At 35.7% G+C, this 19,021-nt stretch overlaps 2 pseudogenes; both read left to right on the top strand.

Annotated features, from left to right (window-relative positions):
• Positions 1-15,082: 15,082 nt before the first annotated feature.
• On the top strand, positions 15,083-16,660 carry LOC149260761 (coatomer subunit alpha-1-like; annotated as a pseudogene).
• Positions 16,661-16,665: 5 nt separating this feature from the next.
• LOC149260760 (coatomer subunit alpha-2 pseudogene) lies at positions 16,666-17,606 on the top strand (annotated as a pseudogene).
• The last annotated feature ends 1,415 nt before the right edge of the window (positions 17,607-19,021 follow it).

Here is a 19,021-nt window from a genome sequence, read left to right as displayed (position 1 = left end):
AAGGGACCTCACAAAATTTGGTATGAGAGGACCATTCAAATTTTGGCTCAGCTCCCATGCTTAGTTGTGTGTAAGTATTATGAGATGTGTGTGATCATTATAATGATGGGTGCACCTATTGGACTAGTAGCTATACTGAATGCAAGAATGCAATAATTCTAACCTATTTAAAGGGGAAAATTGATGAGAAAATTTGAGGTGATGGAATCATAGAAAATTACATATATCCACATTTAAGGATTGTTTATTATAAACATGGAAGGCATTGCACACTTAAATTATCAAAACAAGACATATAATAGTCATTGACCAAACCAATAAGTACCTAATGTAGAAGGCAACCAAATTGAAACCAAGTACAAGGGATGCTACTTCCCAATGATCAAACATGCAATTCTTATTCTCGAACAATTCCTTATTAAGTACCTCTTGAATCTGAAATCCATTGTAGGTAGTTGTCAAAATTTTTAGAGAGTAATTGAGGAGAATGTTAAGAGTATATAGCCTATCCATTGGTTCTCAGTGAATTCTTCAAAGAAATCTCTTTAGAAAGTCATGTGGCATGTTGCTCCTGAATCAAGCAACCAAGCATCTTTCCATGAAGCAAGTGAAGCATTAAATAAGTCTTCAATTACTCCAATGTTGCAATGTGCCACAAGATAATGAGCAGATTCAAATGCTTTTCCTTTCGCTTTACCAGGTGTTTTACCATGTTCAATGAAGGATTGTTCAATGTTGTTGCCATAGGAAATACACCGATGCAATAAACTTATGATACCAAATAACACACAATGATGAACCAACACACGGTGATGAATCGATGAACCAATTGGACATCAACGCAGATTATAGGGGTAGCATTCCAACATAGAGAGCATTGAATGCACCAAACAACATGGTTCATAGCCATTAAAAAGGACTCACCACAACATTTAAACAACCATCCAACCATTCATACACACGAATTGTAAGCCTGTTTAGAACTTAAATAATACCTAGGATTAGCAAGGGTTATGAATGAAGTAATTTATATGCCACGACTCTTTTATAACAGTGTTCGTTTTTAACAACTCACATTCTAATGCATGCCAATCCAACACATTTCATTGCAGGGTTTGCATGCAGCAAATCAATGTTGTTGCAGGAGAGCAAACACCATTGAAAGAATCAATCACAATTTGTAGGAATTCCAGGCACAATTTAACGGTCTTCTCAAGACTTCAAATGACTCACATGGAATGTATAGTATAGGTACATGCTTGGAATAATCACATAGCTATATAGAGCGCAAAGGGATAGAATATAGAATGAAATAATGGTAGGGAATATGTCAATGAATATGAGTTACAAGAGGAGAGAGTTGAATTGGAACCTGTTGCTCTGATACCATGTCAGGCAAGGTTTGTAACTCTGAATCAAATTGTGTTTTGCATTAAAATAGAATATGAATATATACAAGGAGAGAGAGACTATTGGGTTTCATCTCCCAATGTCTCTTCGTCTTCTATCTTCCTTTATTTTTTTCTATTTAGAATATTTACATAAGTTTTCCTAATCCCAAATATTGGGTGTCAACATTTCCTTTTTTGTGCATGGAGTTTCCCTAAAAATTAGGAGTGCATGAGGCAGTTAACTAATGTGTTGAAGTTGAAGGTAGAGTTTTGATCTTCTAGCGTGAGTTGATTAAGGAAAAGCATGAGTGATTGAGTTTCAAGTGGTTGACTTGAAATAGGACATGTTGCATGAGTAGTTAACTCATGCTAACTCATCAATCACAAAAACACTTACCTTAATTAGAAACTCACTAATTTTAGCCATTTGAATTGCTTTAAAAGGAGTGAAGGCACAAGATTAATCATTGTTTTGGTGAGCACGAGTTGGTGAGACCAAGCAATAGGAAGCACAAGTTTGTGCGTGGAGCTTGTGAGAGGAAGAGTGTGCAAGAGAAGCTTGTGCACAAGTTAGTAGAGGGCAGCAAAGATCAACAATCTTGCAAGGGTTTCGTTCTTAGATCAAGTAGGAAAGACAAGTGTGTCTTTCAGATTGAAACAATTATATTTTGTAAAAGATCAATTTCTCAATTTTCGTTATCAATAAAATTATAATCAAGCAAAGGGTTTTCCTAGTAAAAAAAAAATGTTTTGAATTGTGTGACTGTGTTTTATACTTTATTCCTATTATGTTGCACTCTAGTAGATAATTTTGTGTCTTATGAATAGAACTAGGTTCAGATTGTTCATAGCAGCAGATCAAATTCGTGGAAAATATACACTCCACATGTCTTGAATTTTCCCAATTGTCAAGTCATGGACACTGCTGTGTGCATCAACAACCCTCCTCCACAAGACCTCCAAGTGGATGTTGCAAATATGGTCCCAACTTTACAATTTTTTTCATGTTTTCTACTGACTCATCCACTTGACAAGTGTTAAATTTCTTCCATGCAAGTTTTCATCTATTATATGTATTTTTAAACTTTATAAGATGTCAAATTTAATGCCAAATTTTATTAGGGAATTTTTCATTCGTGAAATTTTGTCAAACTTCAATGTTGTCAAGCTTGAATTCAAATTTGAACTAGGTGACTTTGGCCTACTTTGAGCTTGAACGTTGTCCTTTTTCCATCTTGTAGTTGTAACCATATCCTACCACCACTTCCACCTAGATTGTTGCTAGAGGCTTTGTTGAATATGCTTTGGGTTGATTCCTATCTTCTCTCTAGGTTGGTGGGATCCATGGGGCCTTTTGAATGGGTGAGGCTTTAATAGATCCCATGTTTTCTCTCACCCTATGGAAGACCTCCAAGGGGGAGTACTTCTCTTCAAAAAAATTTGTGTTGCATGCCAGTTGTAGAGACCATAGCACCTTGAGAAGTAAGACTAGGGAGTTTTCCTTTTTCCCTTATGATAATGCAATGAGGGGCTTGCTTTAGTGAATTCCCTACCTAGTTTCCTTTAAAAGGGAAGGTGCCTCAATGGTGTTTCAGACCTTTAGAGAGAAGTGGAAATTTATGAACAAGTGATTTACCATATCTCTTTCATGTAGGGGACATTTTCTTGGCCTTCCAAAATTTTGCATAGAATATTATTGCATGTGAAAATGGTATTTCTTAGTGCCAAATATGTGAAGCGAATGGATTTGTTGGGAGCCTTGACCTTCCAGATAATGCTCCGCTACGAAGGTGGTGGGTCTTGGATTTGTTGGTGGTTAAAAATCAATTCATATGCCAATTTAATTAAGTAGGTACCCTAGGTTGGATTTTCACTCCAAGCATTTGAATCCTCTTCTCACCTTCTCTTGATTCTAGCCTTGTTTAGTTGAAGTACATCTCCTCCCATTGGATTGGTTCTCACCCTATTAGCCCCAAGTTGATATTGCTACTCTAGACATAATCTAAGGATTGGTGAGTGTGTGGGAAATATAGATCTACTAGGTGCTAAATGCCTTTAAAGCTTAAAAGCCTCCATGAGCTCACCTGAAATTTTGTAGTGTACCTCTTTGCCTATACAAAAATTTGTAGCCACTTGGATGCTAGCCTTGTTTCCTAATTTCCAACTTAGGTAAGATCCAATTAAATGGTAAGAAGATGATATATCTCTCCAAACATTTTACCCCATTTTTTGGTTCTTGTATGGGGATCTCATTCAATTTTTGATAGCTCTCAGGGAAATGTATTTTAGATGTAGGATTTCCTGCCATAATCTTTTTCTTGTGAACAATTTATAGCCTCCAAATTATTGATCTTTACATTAACTACTGGCCAAACCTCCAAAGCCTTTGATAGTAGCTTTAACATCTCTCTGTATATTGCAGACATTTCTTTATCCTTGGGTTCAAAATGAGGAAGGCCACTTTATTTTTTAACTTTCTTGGTCAAAGAATCTAGAAACCCTGAAGCATTAGATGGATGTTTTGCATGTACTGTTACTCTGATCATGTAACCTCCTACAGCAGGAGTCAAAAGTGGCATATCCATAGAGTGAACATGCCCCTCTGTGTCTGATGTTGCATGTGCTTCTGCTTGATGTTGTTTTTCCCATGCAACAACAAGCCCAATGAGCTCTACAGCTAGATGTCTATTTTCTAGGGGAGTGTTTTGATACAATCCAAGGTGACAGAGAGAATTTGGCATCTATGATAAAATTTGGGCTTGGTAGTTATAAAACAGGTTTGAATGTCATAAGTAAGATGGAAAATGTGAACCAAATTAGAAATTGAATGGCACTCTTCAACCAGTATTTCCTTCATATAATGGATCCTTAGAGGTATCTTGCTTTCTACCAAGAGCAATATCTTTGATAGTTGTGGTATGAATATTTGAATAGCTCGGTTAACTATATCCTTGTTCTCTGGCTGGGACATTTTTAAAAGCTCAAGAAATGTGTGAAGTATGGTTTTCATAGGAACTTCATGAGCCTGAAGATATTGGAAAAACATAAAAAAGGGACACAACTTGCTGGCACTTTCCTTTTGAGTGAGACAGTTTGCCAGTAAATTTTCAAGTTCCTTTTTAAGGTCCACAAGATCATTAAGGACATACTTCAGCAAGTGCATTTCTAGCTGCAAAAACTTTGTCTTTAAGGGCTCACTGTATTCTGCATTTATCCTTTCAAGTGGATTAATCATCTTTTCAACAATAATTTTTATAATAGAATTGAAAAGGCATAGTAACGAAGTTAAAAAATGGGTAGAAGCATTCAGAAGCACGTTTGGAAATTCAAAATGTTTTGAATTTAACAAAATTAGATGAAAAAAATAAAATATCAAACCGAAAGAAAAAAAATACCTATGTTGAACTGTGAAACATGTAGAGGAGAAGAATCTAAAATGCTTCAACTTGACCAATCTGAGACAAAATCGTGTATTGCCAATTTGAAAAATGAGATTGAAGACGATACAACCCCAAATAGAAATCTTCACAAGTTTTTGTTGGTGATGCTTCAATCGAAAAAAATGTAAAAAATGTAGACTCTGGTTCTTTTTTCTGCCTTTGTGCCCATTTCTATATCGGTCTTTTCCAATGCATATTCTGGTTCCCTTTTTCTACTTTTGTTGGTGATGCTTCAACTGAAAAAATTGTGATCACTATAGGGCAAGATTGACCTAGATAATGATTTTGAAATCGGTTCTGGAGGGAAACAAAGGCCACGACTATTTCATTTAGTTGGAAAAATCCGAAACTCTTCACATGGTTTAATTTGGATTGCACAATGACTTAGTGATTTGTGAAAATTTGACCAAATTCATAAATTTGGATGCAATAATTCAAATTAGTAAATTTGGAGGAAATAATTTAGAATCATTATACTCTCTATTTTGCATAAATAGATTTTATTTTTCTTTTACTCAAATTGTGGAGATATTATGGTCACACAAGGAAGGTGCAAGAGAATGTAAAATTTTAAAATTTGAATTTTGGAAAAATTATGTGTATTTTTTATTTATTTTTTGAAGTTTTTGACTATTAAAGAGTGCTTTATTTTTTATTTATTTATTTTCAAGTTCATTTTCATTTAAGCAAGCATTATTTTTTTAGGAAAGATAAAAAGGAAATGGGTTTGAAAGGTTGTACTCTTTGAGGATCGAATATTTCTAATGGTCATTCATTGAGAAATGAAAACAATTTTATTACATAAAAAGACAGTTATTAAAACCCAGCCCATTATTCATTACCTCACCTAATTTTACACCTAATTATTTTAAACTATAATCTCGAAAATGGTAGAACTCTTATATGGCACCTTTGATTTGAAGACTAAATTCCATTGATTAAAAATATTCTTCTCAACATATTAACCACTCAATATTCCTTTCTTTGCATTTCTGTTTTAGATTTCTTGCTTTCAACCAATTTATTTAGAGCTTAGGGAGGCTCAAGTAGCGCCAACTGCCTTGCTTCCATTAGATGGAATAAAATGAATTCTCTTTGAAATCCATAATATCTCATTCATGTTGCATCCTATTTTTCTCATAAGATTTTGGCATGTAATCCATGGTCATGTTTGTGTCACTCTTAATAACACCCTCCTTGGAGGGTGTCATAGAATATTTTATTGGGACTAAACTTGGACACCTCTTCTTTATTGCTCTTTGATTCTTCATTCAATCCTACCACCCATTAACTTGTTATTTTTAATTTTTCTTATAATCATTTTGTTGTTGGGAAGGTGTGTTTCGAGTATATTCTCTTTGCACATAGATACACATAAATTATCATTATTGTAATCTAATGGATGGGTTGTTAAAATAAAAAATATTTAATTAAATATCCATTGCTATACCCTTGCTCAAGTAAACTTCAATGCAAATTTTAGCACATGTGTGTATAACCTTCCTTGATTGATTTGTATCTTGTTATACATCCCCAATATATTTATGTTGGATTTTGAAAGATCGTCTCATCCCAAAATAAGTAGGGGGAGATTCAATATTCAAATCTAGAGTGGGGTTGAAGAGACAAACATTGAAGATGGATTCAATTTTAGAAACTATCCTTAAAAAAGAGGCTAGCTTTGCTCCAAAATGATAGTCCCTCCTCCAAGACCTTGCCACAACTTCCATAATTGTCAAATTTTACAATAATAGAACCTTTAAAGTACAAGCTTACTATATACTTGGAACTTAGGTTGGAATTTATTTGATTCTTGAACTCTTTAGATGATGACTAGAGATCATTAAATATATAGGTTGAAGCATTTGATTGTAGTTATTGATCAACTTGTTAACCATCCATAGAGGAATACTTCCCTCTAAAATGTACTTGAGTTTGTCCACAATGAAAGAATCCTACCATGTTTTTGGTATATTCGACAAGACTGCATCTTTAAAGTAATGAATATTCAATTCTATTTAGCAATCCTTTGAGAGGGAGAGATAATCAAAGCCACATAGGAGGAGGTATTCCCTTTGTTTAGCGAACCTCCATGGAGATAAAACACTAAATGCAAGATTAAACTCTTGTTTATGTGATAATTAGGGAATGTATACCCAATCTCTCAAAGATTACTCATAGATAATGGGAAAGAATCTCCTATTTATTCTAAATAACTCTTAACTCTATTTATAGATTACTTTCTCACCATCACAGTCACAATAGTCATTTTTTAAAGCAAAAGCTACATCAAAACTCTTTGAATATGCAAGTAGACAACCTCCACATATAAAGGTAAAAACAACTCTTTGAATATGCAAATAGATAACCTCCACACATGAAGATGAAAGCATATTTTAAACATGTTTAAAGCGGATTAAAATATAATAATAGAAAAATCAACAAAAATCTTGATAAATAATAATTCAAATAATTCTATTTAGCAAAAATATATAAATTAACATTAATAAATAAATGAATAATTTATATAAAATTCCAATTTAATAATAAATAATTACCTAATTTATAAATGATTTATGTAAAATCTTAATTTATATCAATTTAATGTGAGTTAAAGAATTGAGATAAACCATTATTATCCCACACACTTAAGTTCATTCCTTTGCCCTCTCTCCATTTGCGAAGCTGGGGACTGTCACAATACTTCCAAGAAAGCATTTGACACATCAACGAGATATCCACAATAAGTGAGAGAGAAAAGCTATCCGTGTAAATACTTGTTCATAAATTCTCTCACATTTGATTCATATCAAATAGTTCTGCAGGGGACAAAATGGGAGGAAACCGGAGCCGTAGGAGAAGCTACATCCCCAAAAGGAGCCGAAGCTCTCCTCATAGAAGTCGTTACGAGGATTCTAGGGAGAGAAACCAATATAGGGAGTGAGATAGGTTTAGAGACATGCGCTCCACTCTACCCACTATCCTTCTAGTCCAAAATATTTCTCTAGACACAAGGTTTGTATCTTCATGTTTTCTTCTTAGTTTGAGGTTTCATACCCAATATTTTTAATGACGTTGTCTTAATTCAACCATTCCTAGCTATACATTTAGTCATCGAACAATGCATTGGGTCTTCAATCTTAATTTTTAAGTAAAAAGACTATTCTGGAATAGATTGTGGTTTTCCATGTGTTTTTTTTGGGGGTCTCATTAAAATCATCAGGGTCTGATAAATTTAGGGTTTGCAATTTTTTGGTTTATTTTAAGCTTCGACAATGACAATGTCATTTTGTATGCAACCCCATGACAAAGAATAAGTTTCCATGTTGAGTAGATAGGGTCACTTAACTGTCATTTTGTAGTGGTAGTTTAATTAGATTGAATAACTTGGCAACCGACCCCTGAACTTGGGGGTTTGCAAGGGTAAATAATTTTCTTAAAGAACCTCTGGGAGCGACTTCAAGGGTAATGATTTTCTTAAAGAACCTTGGGAGCTACTTTAAGAGAATAATAAAATTTGCGGGATTTAATTGAACATATTTGTCTTCAATTTTAACAGATGAAAATTACATAACATCATGCAAAATGGATGGTTTCTTATAGGAAACCTATCTCATTTTACTAATTCAAATGACACTATTTGAAATAATCCTAAAATTTCCTTCGAGTATAAAACGACCATAACTAGCATTTGCAAATCTTTTATTAAGTTTTTATTTTCAGTTTTAGCAGCGGTTTCTTCTGTTTCATTTCCAAAGTGGCTTAAGAGCGTTGTCAAGACATGAATGGCTGGTAGGATCAGTATGGTCTAAACTTTGAAGGGTTGCAAAAAATATAGTAGGTTTTAGCTTTTTGTTATCCAGAGGGATATCAAAAATACATTATGTTTTACCTTCTGTTTCTAGTTATCCAGATGCATTTCTAAACAATATTTTTTTCCCAAAGGGTTGTAAAAGAATTTGAGGTTTTAACTGTGCTGTTAGTTATTTTGATACCTTCCTATACATTCGTTAACACCTATCTTATAGTAAAAAGGTTGAGGAGTTTGTGTATTATTTGACACTTGTTACCACCGAAATCAAAGAGCTCATTGTATGCTCTTCACCAAGGAATTGATTGTTAGTTGCTTTCTTCAAGTGTTCCATCTTAGCAACAAAATAATGAGAAACCAAATGATAAACTAGCATGAAGGATTCTAATAGGATTTGGATTACTTTTAAGGGTTTACTATTAATGTGAAAGTTAAAAATCCCATCACTATACCCCAAATAAGTCAAAATCAAAATAATCAAGGAACTGAAGGAAATCAGAATTAGGAAATGTTAAGGAATGAATTTATGTAAATGGGTAGGGTAACAGTCCAAAAAGTGCCAAAAACTCGGGGCATAATTTTTATGAAACTGCATGAAATAAGGAAATGGCAAGAAGTTGATTCCAACAACTTCTGCAATTTCAACTTGCTCACCAGATTTTTCTGGAACTTTGACCTGCCCAACAAATTCTTATGCAATTTCGATATGCCCAACAAACTCTTCTACAACTTTGACTTGCCCAACAAATTCTTCTGCAACTTCGACTTCCCCAACAAATTCTTTTTTCCCATCAAATGTAGAAACCCTAATATGAGAGAGAGAGAGGCCCAAAAACTTAGATCTAGTTCTTCTTCTTCCTTTTCATCCTTTTACCAGCTTCTATCTTGAGAAGATCGAACTTTCTTTGGTGAGTCACAATGAGGTTGAGTTCCTTCTTATTTATAGGCTTGTGAGGGGTACAAATTTCTCTCTTTAGGACGACTTGTACCTTCATGTAGGCTGACTTGATCTTTGTGCTATGACGAGGTCTTGGAGGATCTTTTGATTCTATTTTGAGGGCCTCTCGGGGATTCTTTTGAGAATCACTTTTTCAAAATAGTCAAGAATGTGTTAGATGACGGGGGTGAGAAACAAAATTTATGTGATCAATAGTTAATGGAATTATTACCATCTTGGAGGTCAACAGAGCATATGACTAGGTTGCCTTATAAGAGGAGGCAACTTCAATTTTCAAAATCCATAGGAAAATTCAGTACATAAATATATTTTCTCTCATCGAAGCTATGGGATATTTAAAACCTCAGCATAGAAATCTAATTGCTTTGGAATAGGTGGTGAGAAACAAACAAAAAGAGTGAGTTCTAAATGTTCAAATCCAAAATTGAGATTGCTATGGGCTTGTATGTCATTTGTATTTGTTCAATCTCCAAAAAAAACTGGTAAGTGATAATTAATGAGAAATAATCCTGGTATGATCAAAAAAGTAAAATTAGTTGTTGGGAGTAGGCTACTTGAGAAATATTTTAGAATTTCAGCTAAATAGGTCACAGAGTTTATCATTATGAACATTAATGTAGGAAAGATGTACCTTTTTGGTTGTGCAGAAAAAATAGATTTATAATTCAAAACCGTAGAAATTTTATCACGTATATTGAGAATGTTTATGTTTAGATTTAATAACAAGGTTCCAAGTCCTTATGACAAAAAAATTTCCAATTATTCAAGACAAACTCAATTAATTATCAATTTAATAGTAAAAAATAATTTCCATTTTTTCCCTTATTACTTTATAAAAGGGATATTGTGTCCTTATTTAGTTTGTGGAAGGCAAGGAATATGATTCTCAATACGACTTAAATGAGCATTTTTCTATTGATTATGGCATTGAATGAGCTAGAATTCTTTGTGGATTTCCTATATTTCTGTTTCCAACTCCAAAATTCCTGCAAAGGTGGACATTAAAGATTTTGCCAAGAGATTTTTCATCATCCAGAAAAGGTAAAGGGTCTGCTGGAATTGGGTGTATCAACCTTGGGTATCGGGGTCAGGAATGAGGTTCTGCCATTCATTTAGCTCCAGTTCGTTATCCATTGCCTGTTGCTTCAATTCATTCTCCCAACCCGAAATAATCTAATGAGCCCGTGGGTGTGCATTAGTCTGATAGGACCGAGTTGCTTCCAAGATTAAATCATTGTTATTTTTATGACCCTGATTTTGGGTGGTTTGAGGTTGAGCTTGAGATTTTCCACAACCACAACCCTGGCCTTGGCTACGACCTTGACCACCCCTTGCATTTCTCCCTTGGGACAAAAGAGTGAGGAGAAAGAAAATTGGGGAAAATATTGGACTTGAGGGATGCACTTTGGAGGGAAAGTAAATATGATATATAGACTAACAACCCAATAGACTATAGACTCAAAGAGTAAGAGACCAAACCAACCGTGAGATACTAAATGAAAATTCATTATATGGAAATATACCTAAATGTCTTTGTGTTAAGGGGATAAATCTCCTTGAGAATTAAACAAACTCTACTACTAGTGATGCCCTGCTAAAGGCTATCGAAGTAAAATGCAGGGGTTCGTTGGCAAGGAAACATAATGCAAAGAGGTAAAGGGACTAGGCTAGGAGGGATTGGTATGCCAACTTGCTTGGTTTTTATTGCGAAATATGAAAAGCTTTTCCCCTTCATGATTTGATAATTCCATGCCCTTTAGCGCAAATCAACAACAACAAAAAGAACATTCCCAAACACATCCTAAAATTCTCATAGAATACATTGGGATCAACACGATATTCAATGACATCATCAATTTTCTTCAGTGCTTTCATCATGGAGTGAATGCGAAGAGATGATCATATGCTCGAATGAAGGTTTTCGCAAAGATGATTCAATTCCATTTGCAATCTCTCCTTGATTTGATGAATTTAGTGACGCATTATGTAAGCCAACCTCAATTAGCTACAGCTACCCAACTTTTTCATCCTCTTCACTCGTGCCCAACATAACAATGTGAAAGTATCACAATCTAAAAAATTGAAAGTATGTAATGTCTACTATAAGGGGGGCTTCTAATGCCCCCACAAGTTGCCACGAGGGGGGCTCTTAACGCCCCCAAAAGTTAGTACGAGGGGGGATCCCAATGTCCCCAAACATTGCTACAAGGTGGTTTTAGACCACCCTAATAAGTTGCTACAAGGGGGGTTGTAAGCCACCCTTGTAGGTTGCTATGAGGGGGGTTTCAGATTGCCCCCATAGGTCAATTTTCAAGGGGGTTCCAAATCGCCCACAAAAGTGAATTTTTGGAGGCGATTTACAACCAAACTTGAAAGATGACTTTTGAGGGCTATTGCAATCACCCCTAAAAGTCACTTTTGGGGTTGGTTCATATCTCTTAAAAGACCTTTCTGTTTGTCCTCACAACACCCTTAGGCTAGCCCACCTGAAGGACCCTCACACCTAATTGACCCAACTTTTGGGGCTTGACCCTGACGAAGCCAAGGAGAATTGAACCAATGCCTCATAATAGAGGGCCAATGACTTGGCAGGGGGGCTTCAACCAACCATTTGGGCTACCCATCAATGCTATCTCTTCAAATACCTTCCCTAAAAGGCTTGACATTTAGAGGTGATGCTTTGAAGGGGGGGGGGGTCTAAAAAATTGCACCCAAAAGTCACTTTTCAAGTTTGGAACCCCCTTTGAAAAGTGACACATTTGGGGGCAATTCATCTCTCTTAAAAAACCGCCCCTAAAAGGCTTGACTTTTAGAGGTGATGCTTTTAGGGGCCGCGGGGGGGGGGGAGGGTGAGTGAGGGTTTAAAAAACTGCAACTAATGCTAAAACCGCTTCTAATTCCCACTTTTTGAGGCAATGTACGACCCCCCCAAAAGTCTTTTTTGTAGTAGTGGTAGTTATAATTTTTGTCTCCAGAAGTCATTCTTTTTTAATGATTAACTATGCTTTTCTACTTCCTAGGATCTCCTCTCAAGAACATGTTTCAACCAATTCTCAAGTTCGTTCTTCAAATTACTTTTTAAATTATTTTTGAGATTTAAACTTCTCTAATATTCTGTAAGAAAAGGACTTTCATTTTATACAGGCAAGGTGATTCCTTTAATTAGAGGAAAGGAATATTCTTCCCTCACTAGTAAAGGGATTTCCCTGTAGAAAAGGAAAATGATTTCCTTTATTGAGAGAGCTACATGATTTTCCTTATCAACGCCAATTGCATTACCAACATATGCATCATCAACATTACAAATAGTTGGTGAAGTCTCTTTTTTAATCCCTACCTCTTGAGTAATTTTCTTGTTATTCCGAGGAAATCCTCGATCTCTTCCCTTCGCATTAGCATTTTGAGATACAACCTTAACTACTTTTGTTTTTTTCAAGCAATCAATTGCGGATGCTTCCTTACAGATATTGGACACATATGATAACACTGCACTTCATTTAAGGGGTTCAACAACAACACTGGATTCGAATATATTTGACTCTATTGCTGCACGCTTTCCTTTTGGTTTACTTTGGGCTGGTAGAAGAGGTGGAAGGGCATTGTTCAACGTGGACTTTGCAGCCCTCACCCGTGTAATGCGAACATTGGATGCCTGGGTTCCAGTCATTGATATTTTGTAAAGTTGTGAGCAACACAACTTTACACCTTTGAATTTGTGTAAACCGAGAAACAATATTCAGAGATCTAGCTATAGAATTTTACCAGTTCTTGCAGCCCACCCAAAGGATCACCATGGCCGATCAACTTGTTCCAGCTAATGTCAGTAGGACCAACAGAACTGCGGGAAAGAGTCGTCAGTGTTTGTTGTACATATAGAGGAGCTCCTTGAGAAGATTTGATCTCAGGTTGGAAGCTTTAGAACACTCCCTGTTTTCCTCTGTGCCTTAATACGAAGAAAAAACCACCTGGAAACCTCCATTTACTCACCAAACACTACTCACTTGCCCATTTTCAAATTTCAAACTATGCCATGAAACTTTAAAATTTACATAACTAGTTGGTTTATTTTATGGCATATTCTAGTGCTATGCCATATTCAGTTTGTAAAAGATTAAATGTAGAACTCAATAAAACAATGAATTAGATTGTTCAACTAGAATGCTCGAATGTTAAAGTGCATAGTGAATTAAAGTGTGTACTTCTCAAACTTTCTTCTAATCCAAAATAATGGTTGAGTCATATGCTTTGTTACTAAGCGAGGGTTGGTTTCAAAAAATAAATGGATATTTTTTTGATAGAATGGTCACATATTTGGCTTCCATATAAGGGTAAGACTAATCAAATTAAAATAACAAGGAAGAGGCATATGAAGCACATGATAACTGATTTGAGTGATTCAAATGTGTTCCTTAATTCTACACCTTTTAACTACTATTTTGAATCTCTTTTTTGGAAATTTAATGTTGAATGTTCACCTTTTGTAGATGCATGTAATCAGTCTAATATCTTTCACTCAACTTAGCTTGCTGTAAATAATTCTATAAACTAGCAATTGCACCAAGAGGTGCAAATAGGAACAATGGAGAATGATTTTGTGATATCTATGTTTTAATTTAGATAAAAATGTTGCTCAAAAAGGATGGCATGTGCCTTTTTAGTGATCTTAGCTTGAATGACCCTACATTTGTCATCAAAATGTTCATACTTCTTGTCAAAAGAGAACCACCTTTTCTTTTTTCCTATCCTATTTGTAAGTGTTACATTGGGGGACACCAAGTTCAATCCATTTTATTGGGTTATCCCTTAGAAGTGGTGTGGGGTTGAGAAGAGGAAATAGGTTTATTTTGAACAAAATGATTGGTATTAGGAAGCTTAGCTTCTATTTTAGAGACAAGCATAAAGGTTACTACAAAATAGCAGAAAATAGTTTTAGTTCCTTCCTTAATATGTGAAAATAACACATAAATGATCATAACTTGAAGAGTTTCTTTGAATTCTCTTACCTCAAGTTTCTATGAAGAGAAAATATCAAGGCAAGTGAGGGAATCCAACCTTAAGTTCTCTTAAGAAACAATAATCCCCGAATTGACAAGCCAATATAGAAAGTCTTCCTGCCCAAATAATAAAGGCCTCTTTCTTTTCTTGATTAACCATGATGCCTGTTGATGTAGTGATGATATCAAGACATTATGTCATTACCTCCACTAAACGACTGAATGAGCTTTGTAGTGAAAGAAAGGCCATCTATAAAATTACATTAAGCAATTTCTCCCCATAAAGGAGGGCAATGCCTGGAAACGCTTGTTATAAATAAGAATCTTAAAGGAGAAATAATAACGCATCACTACAATACCACATAATTATGGGACAAATGGTTTGGATCATTCATGACATTGCATGTGGGGTTTGGTCTAGGGTTTGCACTGGTTCTATATGCTGATTCAACTCCTTTTATGGTATATAGGCTGGAAGATCATTTGCAATGTCAACCAAATTCGAGTCCTAGAGTAACTGGGTAAAGGGGTTGAGATTTTATATGAAAAGGCCATGGATCCTGGCCAATCTTCACGGTGGGGTTATTCAGTTATGGCATTATCAGATGGGAACATTGATAGATTTGATGAGCATGATGGGTTGGTTAGAGGAGTACATTTTCACAAGGCTCAGCCGTGTTTGTGTCTGTAGGTAAGCCAACCGACTTGGATATTTATTTCATGTTTTGTGGTCCATGTGAACCTATTTTTTATGTATTTCAAAGATTGAGCAGCACTTTGAAATTGATCACCAAAGTTTAGTTTTCAGTAGTTCCATCAATTGGACGATTGATATGGGTTTCAATGGATACATTTTTATATCTTGGAATGGTGGGTCTCTAACACCTTGGTGACATGGAAAGGGTCTTGAACACATTGGTGTTGTGTGATTCCATCATGTATTTTGACAAAATTTTCATGGATCAAATAGGAGATTATCTTTACTTGCTCTATATTGTAAAATGTCTGGAAATTACACACGTCTAGTGGCAAGTTTTGTAGTGGTGTCAATTGGGTCTAGCTTGGGTGGTTGGGAAGAAAATGTTATCTTTCCATGTTTGTGAGTCAATTGTTGTTTGGATCTCTTCTTGATGAGCTATAAGGAATAGAGTCAATTTTTGTTTGGAGCTATGAGGAATATCTCAATCTCACTACCAGATGGAGGGTGGGGTGAGAAATTACATGTAAGGAAAAAGAACGTCGCAAGGTAATCAAACTGGTATACTTAGTTTAAAACCTTCTGAATGGGCGGGGATTGGGCCAGATGACAAGTCCTTGGTGATTTTGGTAGGCTTAGAAATGCCTCTCATAGTGCAACCACTTAGCCAAAGGAGAGCTGCAAGAAAAATTCCCACCCTCTCCCATCCAAGGAACAAAGTTATTTTAGAATTGGTAGGTTTAGTGAAGCTTCCCAGTCATGTAGCTTCTTATGTAGACATTGTGCATGTATATTTAGGACATCTAAAGAGTAGTGTCTTTGATTGTAAATGATATTAACTACAAGTCATCTGACATAACAGTAAAAAATACAATTATGAAAAGTTGTTATAACTCCAATTTACTTGTTAATGTTACAGGGAATGACTTTAAGATCAATATATGGAACTACAATATGCACCGCTACCTATATCCGGAGAGTTAAGTTCCACAATGAGTATCCTTAGATTGTCAGTGCCAATGATGAACAAACAATAAAGATATGGAACTGGCAATCTTGAACTTGTATCTGACCTTACTGGCGACATTTTTCGTGTAATGTGTGCTTCTTTTCATCCTAAGGAAGATTTGGTCATTTGAAGCCCCTTGGATTAGACTGATTGTGTATGGGATATTTGTGCTCCTACGAGGAAAATCGTTTGTTGATGATATTAAGGTTAACACAAATGAACAAAAATATTTTTGGAGAGGGTGATGTTGTTGTCAAACATGTTTTGGAATCTCATGACCGTGGAGTGAACTAGGCTGCTGCTTTTCATCCCAGCTTGCCATTGATTGTGTCAGGAGCAGATGGTTACCAAGAAGATTGAATGGCATGCAGATTCAATTGCTTGGTGAAGTTATGTCTATTTCATTAGAGATATATTAATTTTATTGTTTATTTTTTTATTTTATTTATTTAATTTTTTTTCCTGTTACTCCTCTTTCTTGAGTAGCATCTCAGTTTGTATGTAATTCATTTGTGAAAAGTTAGTTTGTTTTGTTCTCAGATACCAAGGCCTGGCAAGTTGGATAATTTAAGAGGGCATGTGAAAAGTTTGTAGATAATTCATTTTTGAAAAGTTAGTTTTGTTCTCAGAGATCAAGGCCTGGGAAGTTGAATACTTTAGGAGGGCACATGAAAAATTTGTAGATAATTCATTTGTGAAAAGTTAGTATGTTTTGTTCTCGGGTACCAAGCTTGGGAAGTTGGATATTTTAACTTTTAAGAGGGCATGTGAACTATATGTCTCGTGTGATGTTCCATCCACACCACGACATTATTGTTAAAATTTAGAAGATAAAAGTATCTGAGTTTGAGATGTATCCAAGTATTGTAGAGGTGTCCAAACATTTCGTAGAGACCATGATTGCTTCTGGATCCTTGTAGCACATCTTGATATGAATCTTCTTACTACTGGGCATGACCGTGGGATGATTGTTTTCAAGTTAGAAAGAGAAAGATATGCTTTTGTTGTTTATGAGGGCACCCTATACTGCAACAATGACCATTTTTTGTTGGCTCATCAATTTGCAACTCAAAAATACTCTCAACTTATATAGATAAGAAGGGATGGATCCATGATCTGGATCAAGGATGATGATCATTTTTGTTTAGCCCCATGGAGAATGTTGTCCTAATACGTTTGGATGTTGATGGTGGGTGATATGAACTTATTCTTGGGCCAGAGGATAGTGTTGGGACTTGGGAGAAGTGATGCAATGCAGGAAGAAAAGACAATGACTTTGAGGACCTATTGCCTTTTTTGCTTGTAATCAATCAACAATCACTAACATGAGTCATAACCAAGTGATAAAAAATCACAGAAATAAGGTGATCAAGAAGTCTAGTCGTCTAGTAACTGTGGATACAATTTTTTGTGCAAGAACATAAAACCTTCTTCTTGGGCCAGAAGATAGTGTTGGGACAGAAGAGTGACACAATGCAGGAAGAAAAGACAGTGACCTTGGTTTTCAACAGAGGATTGTACTTGGGGACCTCCATATTCCATTTGTTAAATACATTTAGTCAGATGACATGGAAAATGTAGCCTTGCTGAGCAAGCATGCAATCATCATTGGAAGCAAGAAGCTTGTACAGTGTTCTCTGCATAAGATTATTTGTGTTAAAACTTAAGAGTGGTGCTCGGGGTGACAATTGTGCTTTGTTGTCTTCCAAACAGAAACGATGGCCTTATTGGAACACTTGATGTATGTATAATGAAGGTGTCTGAGAATTCTGTCATTTGCCTGAATGAATTGAAAATAACCGTGTCATACAGATTGATGCATGACTATATATTCAAGATGGCACTGATAAAAAGGAAGTATGACAATGTTATGAGCATGGTTAGAAACTGATTTGTGGACATGCAGTGATTGCTTAGCTACACATGAAGGGCTTCCTAGAAGCGGCTCTTCACTTTTTCAAAGACGAGAAGGCATGATTTAACTTAGTAGTGTAGGGTGGAACTATTCAAATTGATGTTGCTTATGCAAAACAGAGAGATTTTAAGGTCACTGGTATACACTTGGAACTGAGGCCCTTTGGTAAGGCAATGTTGGCATTGTTGAATATGCTTACCAGAGATTAAAGAATTTTGAAAGGCTTTCATTTTGTATCTTGTCATGGACAATATTGATAAGTTTTTGAAGATGTTGGGGATTGCAGAAATATAAAATGATGTTATGGGTCAGTTTCACAATGCCCATATGTGAGTGCAACAGTTCATGGGCTTATAGAGATTGTTGATATGCTTGTACTTAATAGTTAGGTGGCAATCTTCCCACTCTACCATCTGGAAAGAAATCATCACTTATTGTGCCTCCTCCATCAATTTGTCGCAATCGTGAATGGTTGTTATTGAGGGTTATCGAAGGCCTTTTTGAGGGTGGGTTGGATAATGCAGGGGTTGCAGTCCATGAAGAAGAGGATGAAGGAGCTACAACCAATAGGGGTTAAGACCTTGACACATCTGGTGGGTTGGATAATGCAGGGGGTGTAGTCCATGAAGAAGAGGATGAAGGAGATGCATCCAATAGGGGTTAAGACCTTGACACTTATGGAGTTGAAAAACAAAATGGTGAGGTTGTAGTGGTTGATGATAGAGAAGTGAGAGGAGACAATGACGATGAGGTAGGACAGGATGTAGAAGATTTGAAGCTCCCTACATATTCCTAAGATGCAAATG

This window comes from Pinus tabuliformis, chromosome 6 (genome assembly GCF_031772625.1).
Source record: "Pinus tabuliformis cultivar Carrire ecotype Pingquan chromosome 6, CPIR1, whole genome shotgun sequence".
Taxonomy (NCBI): domain Eukaryota; kingdom Viridiplantae; phylum Streptophyta; class Pinopsida; order Pinales; family Pinaceae; genus Pinus; species Pinus tabuliformis.
This window is presented reverse-complemented; position numbering and strand designations above follow the sequence as displayed.